This window comes from Lemur catta, chromosome 7 (genome assembly GCF_020740605.2).
Source record: "Lemur catta isolate mLemCat1 chromosome 7, mLemCat1.pri, whole genome shotgun sequence".
NCBI lineage: Eukaryota > Metazoa > Chordata > Mammalia > Primates > Lemuridae > Lemur > Lemur catta.
In genome coordinates, this window is record NC_059134.1 from 81,688,170 (window position 1) to 81,696,577 (window position 8,408).

Below are 8,408 nucleotides of genomic sequence, written 5' to 3' on the forward strand. Positions count from 1 at the left end.
GAAAGCTTGCTCAGCCTTCCAGCCACAGGCTCACCCCTGTGTCCCTGAACCCTGAGGTCCTGAGGAACTGAGTTTGAAAACCCAATTAAACCAGTTCCTTTAGTCCTCCGGTTTTGACACTTTGAGTCCAGAGCTGGATTCTACTCAGATTGTAGCCAGTGTTGCAGGAAGATTACTTGATAGGTCTATAACTGAACACATGTTGGGGCATGTTGAAAGGGCATAAAAAGCCCACTGGCTTTCTAAAGTTTAGTCTTTCTATGAGACTCTTGAAATTCTCTTATCCCTATGATGTCCCAGAACTTACCTTACCAGATACGCTCATTATCAACTTACCACTTGTTTGTTTGTTTTCTTTCAGTGAACTACCAGGCTCTACCTAATAAATAGAAATGGCTTGCATCTAAGTATTTCTTCCCCGTATTAAGATTATCTTTAATTCTGATTTTTATCTTCCCAGATGCCAACCATTTCCCACCATTCTTCATGGTTTTAAAGGTGACTCAAGCAAGCATTAGTCTTTTATTAATATTTAGTGTTTTTTTAGAACAACAGAGAGCAGAAATAGAAATTTGGTTCAGTTAATGAACTTAAGTGCATGTATCAGAACTAAGCATTTGGATACCTGAAGAGTATTTGTTAATTTTTTTCATTCTTCTTAGCACCATACTTATTTTATTTTCTTGATTACTTACCATATTTGTTAAACCAACTGAAAAATATGTCTGATTCCTTGGCATAACTCCAACTTTTTGTGCATGCTTCTATGTTTAGTAATTTCTGCCAAATCCTTGAAAAACAGAACAAGATGCGAGGAGAGTCTGGGAATAAAATAATTTGTGCTATGGATGTTATGAAGATGAAGACCTGATTCTCTGGGTCAATTGACAAATAAAATACACTAGAGGTCGATTCTAGATTTCATAACAGATTTTTGGAAGAGAAAAGTATCCAAAAATTATTTTGTTTGACCTGTTTCACTTTCTGGCCTCTCAGCAGGCTCCCTACCTTTTGTGTCAATGTGTCTCTGTGGTTAATAGTGCTCTTGGCATGGAGCACCATTGAAGACCCAGATAGTGGATGGATTTGACTCAAATTCTATGCTGTAACCACAGGACAGTTCTCCTGGGGAACAATTCTATTGTTGGAAGCACTTTCCTTTGGATATGCCTAACAAAAGGTTATCTTTTGATGAAAGAAAGAGAGAGAGGTAAGTTTAGAAGGTAAAAGTGAAAAAAAAGTGGGGTTTGAAAAATATTTTCCATATGTCATAATGTCAAGTTTTTTCACAAATTCTTATTTCATAATTTGATGAAGAAACTTTAAAATGTTGCCATCTAATCAACAGTATAGTATTTGCTGCAGATGTTTAGTTATGCAATGACTAATATGATCAAATGCTAACTAAAAATTACTTCCAAAATTATTATTTTGATTTATTCATCTCTCATTAAACTCCTTCCCTATGACAGGCAATGGCTATGGTCCTCAGTCTACCCCAACTTTACACATCAGAGGTTTTTGTTTTGTTTCTAAGTTGAGGATTTGAAATGAAAAACAGTCAAAGAAAAATGTATCAAAAAAAGTTTACAGGGACATATATTAATAAAAGAATGATTTAAATGTAATAGGCAATTCTATTAAAATGTAATGCTTTAAAAAGTAACAGGCAGTATGATGTTTAAGAGGTCATGCTCTAAGTTACAACTGTTTCAGATCCTGATGCTCCCACTTACTAGTTCTTTGACCTTGGACTAGTTCCACTCCACTGTCTCTCAGTCACCTAATTTGTAAATTATGGATAATTTTTAATACTTAAAATAATATGTAAAAAAGTGCAAAATGGAGTCCTGGCCAGCGACATGTCTTAAGTACTATTTTTTAACAAAGGGAAAGAAGCCAGAAATTGTGGCTGTATAACCTTTAAAAATTAAGATAAGGTCCCTATGGAACAATAAAAAATATAGTAAAGGTTCAAGAAAGAATACAGTATTCACAAAGATAATGAAAATTATGCCATAGAATATCTACAGAAGCTGACTGAAGATTATTCTTAAAAGAAATAAGCAGGGAATTAGTATCAATAGTAAGCACTTAAAATGGTGCCTGACTCATGGTAGTCATTTCATAAATATTTGTTAAATTAATAAAATGAAAGGTGATTTTAGTTCCATGATTCCTAGAGATAAAGAATACATTGATGTAATTATTGATTTTTACTGAGGTAGCCAAAAAGGGGGCTACAATCACTAAAACCTAACCCCAAAGCATGAAGGCTAATAATAAGGTTATAAAGAGAAAAATTTAACATTATCAGGTATCAAATAAAGATAGTTCAAGCCATAGAAGTAACAAGTTTCAGAAGTGCAGTGAAAATAATATTGGCTACTTGAAGATGGCGATATGGTTATGCAAAAAAACAGTCAAAACTGAAAAAAATTAAAGAACTGTAAAAATAGATACAACAGAGCCTTATGTCTGGAGAAAAGATGCAACTGAAAATTTTACAAAGACTACATTTAACTCACCCAGTCATCCACCTGGCAAGGCTGACTTATGCATATTTGTGGATTTGCACAATGGGTCTCAGACTTTAACATGCATTATCTGGAGGATGCACACAGATTATTGCCCCCCACTCCCATCTCACTTGGGTAGGACCTGAGAACTCATTTCTAGCAAATTCCCAGTAAATGCTCATGCTGCTGGTTTGGAAACCACTGCTATAGTGAAAAGCATAGTAGATTTAGCTTCTGGATCCTAAAGTGAAACCACAGCTCTTCCAGTTACCAATTGACGTTAGGACATCAGTTAAATCTCTGGATGTCATTTTTCTCATAAGAAAAAACTGGTAAAAATAATAGTCACCTCAAAGAATTTTTATAAGATTAAATATGAAAACCCATGGAAAGTGCCTAGCATTGAACTGACACACAGAAGGTACTCATAAATTTGCTGAATTTATATGTGCTACTAATTTCAAATGTGATTTTAACTGACAGCAATAAAAAGCTCACATATTTTCTACTGAAAATCAAAAAGGATTTTGCACCAATAAATTGCTATTATTTGTAAAATCATCAATAATTAAGGGTTTAACCCCTTAAAGCCTAGAACTGAGAGGTCCTAGTGCTAAAATACACGGTAATCTCATAGTTGACTTTATCAGTTAGCCATACTTCAGAAGAAAAAAAATAAAAGCATTAAAAAATAATAAGAAAGCATCCTAAACTTTGTTTTATCCCAAAGGTCAGACTCTATACCAGGAAACACCTGAGAGCTAGAAAAGCTAGGCCAATAACATCAAGAAATTGCAACTCTGCTGAGGTAAATGGAGTGAAACACAAAGGCATCGTATGGAAAAAAGACTTTAGCTACACTTTGCTCAAGGTATTTATGAGATATGTTAAAAATCCCAAACAAAACTACACATTCTGACGCATGTCATAAGTGCCAAATTAGCATAGCTATTCAAGGATATTTGTAAGCATTTAATTTAGAAATATAGATAAAGACTAAAAAAAAATTAAGACTTCTCATCCTGAAGCATTATTATGTATTAGTACTTAAAGTACAACAATCACATATTACACTTAGGGGGATTTATGTTTCTACTGTTAGTTTTAGTTATTAATTCATTCAACAATACTTCTTGAGTTTGTAGTGTCTGTGTTGGACACTGTTCCAGGGTCTGAGTGTACAGGGTGAAAGAGTTGGGACAGTCCCTGTCCTCATGCAGCTTATATTCTCAAGGAAAAGACAGACAATAAGATGTAACAAATGAGTAAACAAGACAATTTTAGACAGTGCCAAGTGCTATGAAGGGAATTAAACAAAGTGAGAGGGTGTGACTGGGACTACTTCAAATAACTGTCATGCTGAGCACTATGTCCCAGTACTGTTTCTAAGCACTTACTCATATGTCAAGCAATTCCTGTTGCACTGACTTGGTGACAGAACTTTCCAAACGCTTTATAACCATTGATTCACTTAATCCTGTAACAACCCTACAGAGTTGGTGTTATTCTTATTCCCAATTTACAGATGAAAAAAATGGAAGCAGAGAGGTTAAGTAACTAAACTAAGGTCACACAGCTAGTAAGAATTTGGACCTAGGGATTTTGGCTTCCAAGCCTGTACTCCTAACTACTACATTATGCTGGCACTTGCTTTCAAGTACTATCTCATTTAATCCCTACAACTACCCACTGAAACACAAAGAGAAAAAGAGATTTTTGTCAAGGGTAGAATGTGTATCTGCATAGTCTGACTATAGTCTCTTCTTGACTATTTCATCTTATTGCCTCTAGATGACTTCAATGGAGAAATCATCATGGTCTAAAAGATAAAAGAAGTAAAAACACTAAAGTAATGTGACTTTATGGGTTTTTTCATAGTAAAGACTACTTTATTGATGGCAGTTAGTACTAGTCAATAAATATCCATCCCCAAAGAAAAGCTCAGTTACTTATCAGGTTACTGGCCCATGGAGAGCTGAATGAAATTGAACCAAGTGATTGCTAGGATGACCGAAGTCAACCTTGCTTTTTGGGAAATGAAGCCACAGTCAGATCATACACGGCACATGGTGCTCTGCCAACTGTAAGAATCATGGTGGCTTTATACAGGAGGGCATCGGGCGCCCCACCCTCATATGCACTGGAATTCCATTGTCCTCCTGAAACAGCTTTGTTTCTCTGGAATTTTATTTTCAAAAGGTCTGCATGAAGCAGTGCTTGTCATCCTCTGGGCAATCTGACGAAGAGCCAACAGATTCCACAGCATCTTGGCTCAGTTATTGCCCACGAACGATGACAATTCAATCAACTTTATGTTTACGTCATATAAAATGTTAGACCAAAGAACTAGGCCTCATTTCAAAATTTTGCCATCTAACCATGTTAAATTCATTATTTTAAGCAAAGCCCACAAATACAGTTTACATTCTAATAAAATTCAATATAAAGTATTAGTGACTACAGTCAGGTCTTTGTATTTCTACATATTCACCACCTTCCCTCCAACAATCAAGTTCTCCAGCAATGAAGGATAAAATTAAGACAATATTATAACATTAAGCATAGAGGATGGGGAAGTATTAGAACAGATTAAAAAAATCAGGATTCTTGACCATCTGGGTGGATTTGGACAAATTATTTAATATCTTTGGGCAAAATTATTCATCTGCAAATTAAGGGGAGGCAGGACTACATCAATGGTCCACAAACTTGTTTATACAACAGAACACACAGAATATAGTAAAATATTAACCTATATAATTAATAACCATATATGCAATTTTGTGCTAAACCAGATACCACCTTACTGTCTTATACTAGGTTCTAGAATAAACAAATACTGGAAAGTGCCAAAGTTATTTTTAAAATGTTTTCATGAAAAAAAAAAAAAAGTCTATGCACAGTTTCTTCTGTGATTTGGACCCAGCCTTTCATCCCTTCATTTTTAGCAGCAGAACACTGAGATTCCTCAAAGCATATTTTGAGTACTGCTAAAATAGCTATCCAGGGTTTTTTCAGCCCATTATAACTGCTTCATTCTAATGAGTGAGTGAATTGAAATATTCGTATATAACCCACAGGTATCAAACATATCTACAAAAATACCTTGTGAATGGGAAAGATACTATTGTAGACATTGCTGCTTGTGCTGCTCAGCATCCTTCACCGTCCTCTGGCAACCTGACCCTTGTTTCCTTCTGGGAACCACCACTCCTTTGGTCTCAATCTATGTGATTCTAGTGAAGCTGATTTCACCCCCAACTCCAGGGTTGGAGCATGTGACCTGGGTCAAGGCAATCAGCATGTCATAGTGATCCCTTCAGAATGAAGCATTGTTTGTACAGTCACGCGTTGCTCCAAGACAGGGATGATCTGAGAAATTCGTCATGAGGTGATTTCATCATTGTGTGAACATCAGAGTGTACTTACCCAAACCTAGATAGTATAGCCTACTATACACACCCATCTGCTATAGTAGCCTATTGCTCTTAGGCTACAAACCTGTGCAGCATATTACTGTGCTGAATATGGTAGGCAATTGTAACACAATGGTGAGTATTTGTGTATCTAAACATAGAAAAGGTACAGTAAAAATATGATTTTATAATCTTATGGGACTACCATCATCTACATGGTCCATGATTGACTGAAATGTTATTATGTGGCACGTGACTGGTAATTCAGAGACTTTTTCTAATACATACTTCTGGGAGGTTCTTATGGACCTGAAACCTGAGAAAGGTTTAAGGGCCAAAGCTGCTAACACTATGTTCCTTCTTCACGCATCCTGAAGGCAGAACTGAGTTGGAGAAAAATGGAGTCTAATATTATCAGTTGAGTGCCTAAGCCACTTCCCCTGGACTTTTTTTCAGGTACATGCTTAAACCAGTTTGCCGCAGGAATTTTATCACCTGCAATGGAATCCAAATCAATATAAATAGGCATTGGTTATGTTGTTGAGTTCTCAAATGTCTGGTGGTCAGTAAAATAGAAAGACCTATTATGTGCCATGTGAAGACACAGGAAAAAATTTTTTAAAAAGACCTATTATAATTATTTTCATTATACCACATGCAAATTTTGCAATTTTTCCTTCCCTCTGTTACAACCCACACCCCTACTCTTAGGTACAGTATGTGATATTTAATTTTGGGGGCTGTTAGTCCTAAACTGTTAGGCTGTTAGGCATGTGATTTTGGATTTTTTTTGAAATACCTTATAAATACCTTCTATTTTTTCCTTTCTGTGCTAGTGTTGACTATGACAGGAATTCTACAGTTAGAAGATAAATCAAGAAATTATCTAAACTAGTCCTGTACCAGATAGCAGCAAGTGTGGTAGGCAAAGTTCTAAAAATGGCCTTCCAAGACATCTGCCTAATCCATGGAACCTGTGAGTATGAGATATCACTCCCAGAATTATGTCATGTTGTATGGCACAGCTGACGTTGAGATAGGGAGATTAGCTAGGTGAGCATAATTTACTCACACAAGTCCCTTTTAAAGCAGGGAGTTTTCACCAGCTGGTGGCAGTAGGAAAAGTCAGAGAGATTTAAAGCACTGGGGGGATCTGACACACCACTGCTAGCTTTGAAGATGGAAGGAGCTACAGGCCAAGCAACATGGGTATCCTCTAGGAACTGAGAGTGGCCCTGTGTGACTGCAACGAAAGGTGGGACTGTCTTACAAGAAAGAATTGAATTTGGCCAACAATCTGGAATAATTTGGAAGTTGATTGTTCCCCAGAGTCTCCAGATAAGAGTCCTGCCTAGTCAACACTTTAATTTCAGCCTTATGAAGTTTTAAGCAGAGAATCTAGTCAAGCCCATTTGGACTTCTGACCTACAGAACTGGGAGATAATAAGTGGATGCTTTTTTAAACTGGTAAGTTTGCAGTATCTTGTTATACAGCAATAGATAACTAACACAGGCAGTTATTACTACAATAGTATGTGGCTGACGTTTTAGGACAATAACCACCTAATTATTTGCGTTTTCATGATATAGTGAGGGAAACAATTAGGTATATTTTTTGTTTAACCTTGGAATAATGAAATCTATGGCATGCCCAGTTAAACCATAATGAGTATTTTACAAGACATGTAGGTGTAATAACATGAAATCTTATATCTCTTATATATTCATATATATCTATTTGTAGTCTTATAAATATACCCATATGTGTGTGTGGATTTCTATATAAAGAGGAGTACTCCAATCTCACCAACACATACATTTGCAATATACACACACATACTTTTTCCTATATATATATTTCTTATGAATAAAACAGGTAAAAGAATCTCAAATTTACTAATTTTCACTCTTCCTAGTCAGAAGTTTCTGCTTGTCTGATCCACTTCTTACACATAATATAAGGTAAAGTCTTTCCCTCTCCCCCTAGTTTACCAAATTTGACCCTATTTTGTTACTTTTATGGAGAAACAGACTTCCAATGTAGTTTTTTAAATAGCTTAGCCCAAAATTCCCTATTAGAAATATGCTAAATACCTCCATCTGCTGTTAAAGCCAGGAATTCATTTTATAGCTACTTTGTAGCTTACTTTTTAAAAATGCTAACATGAATTGTCATAATTTTAGAGAAACACTTGGTGTCTAGTTCTAATGGTACCATTCTTTCAGAAGCTCCAGATACCTATTCTTTTTTTTTTTTTTTTTTTTAACTTCTCAGGATTATTGAGCCCACCTAGATTAGCTCATGAGTGCGGTCAAGTAATTTCCTTTCTGAAGAGCTCTGCAATCACTGGTGGTCTCTGTTCTCAGTGCTGGATATTTCCGTTTGGGAAATATTTGTTTTTCTTTTTTAAACTATTTATTTTGAAGTAATTATAGATTCACAGAAGGTTGCAAAGTAATAGAGAATTCTCAT

General features: G+C 35.7%; 1 pseudogene; it reads right to left on the reverse strand.

Moving 5' to 3' along the window:
* Window positions 1–4,535: 4,535 nt before the first annotated feature.
* On the reverse strand, window positions 4,536–4,785 carry LOC123642088 (annotated as a pseudogene).
* Window positions 4,786–8,408: the final 3,623 nt, after the last annotated feature.